We start from the raw sequence: 1,377 nt of genomic DNA on the forward strand, positions 1-1,377 counted from the left end.
ACACACACACACACACACACACATACTTTTTCCAAATTTGGTCTCATTCGATTCAGAATGGCTTGAAACGTCGAGAAAACATAAAATTAGCGAATCGGATTTTTTGATGAAAACATAAACTTCTCCTTCGGGAAGTTAAAAAAATCTATTAATTTTCTATATATTTTTCTAATTTTCTACCTCATTCAATGTGATTTTGTTCTACCCATACATTTATCCCAGTGTGACGTCACGCCGTATATGTGTGACCCGGTCGCGTTGAAGAGCGCGCTTAGCGAGCAAAACACCAAGTGTCCCTTTGGCGCAGCGGATAGCGCGTTGGACTTCTAATCCAAAGGTCGTGGGTTCGATCCCCACAAGGGATGGGCATATTTTATTTTATTTTATTTTTATTAAAAATTAGTAATGATAATTTTATTATTGTTTGAAATATCTTGGTTTTAAACGTTATCTAAGTCGTTATCGCAAGTAAAATACAAAATTTTAGTATTTTGTTAGCTAGTGATTACTCTGTTATTATTTTGACTTCGTAATTTGCCAGAGTAGAAGTTTGTTTTGGCGAAAGAATCCGATTGGCTAATTTGTTAATATTTGCTCAAAGTTTCAAGTCAAGTTATGTTGCTTAGTTTTGTTTCTAGAACTGGGAATTATCTTAACCACAATTTGATCTTTTAAACTTGCATTTTTTATTTTTTTCCCATGTCGTTATTGAGTCTTCATCCCGTTTCGTCTCCTGAATCGGCAACATTTACGATCAGCGTTTCCTTTAGAGCTTTCTTGAGTGTTTTGGCGAAAAACAAAAACAAAGACATCAATTCGTGTCTTTTGAAGAAGACAGAACGCGAGTTTAACATATTAAGACTTGCAAGACATTATCGTATTATATGGCTTCCAGATGACAGATTTGCATTTGACACGGGGAAGGCACGGATTGGGGAAGAAAAACCAAATCAAATGTAAATCATAAATCACTTTATCTCCCGAACATTAACAATCGTCATTTCATTTCGAATTCAATTACAAAAAAAAATAGTTGCCTAATTTACACAAAATTGAAAAAGTGCTCCCGTATAGTCACAGTCTAAACGCATTCGCAAATAATACTGTGCCACATTTTCACTTATACTGTGCTCAGCTTGGCGGCATTTTCGTATTTTTCAATAGTTTCAAAGTTGGAATAGTGCTCCAGTGCATAAGCAGTCTAAACGCACTTGTGTAAACATTTGTACCAGAGTGGCGCTTAGACTGTGCTTATCCTGGGTAATTTTTTTTTAATTTTTAATCCAAAATTACAAAAATATTTTATGGAAAATAAAAAAAGATGTAATAATTTTTTATCCTCAAAAGCAATTGTTTTGCCAATACAAGCAGTAAGTT

At 34.1% G+C, this 1,377-nt stretch overlaps 1 non-coding gene across 1 annotated transcript; it reads left to right on the top strand.

Annotated features, from left to right (window-relative positions):
• Positions 1 to 292: 292 nt before the first annotated feature.
• Positions 293 to 365, top strand: Trnar-ucu. The gene has a single exon. It is a non-coding gene; the product is annotated as a tRNA-Arg (tRNA).
• Positions 366 to 1,377: the final 1,012 nt, after the last annotated feature.

This window comes from Ctenocephalides felis, unplaced genomic scaffold, assembly GCF_003426905.1.
Source record: "Ctenocephalides felis isolate EL2017-DRISC unplaced genomic scaffold, ASM342690v1 CF-g0.4_SCAFFOLD_01170, whole genome shotgun sequence".
Lineage (NCBI taxonomy): Eukaryota > Metazoa > Arthropoda > Insecta > Siphonaptera > Pulicidae > Ctenocephalides > Ctenocephalides felis.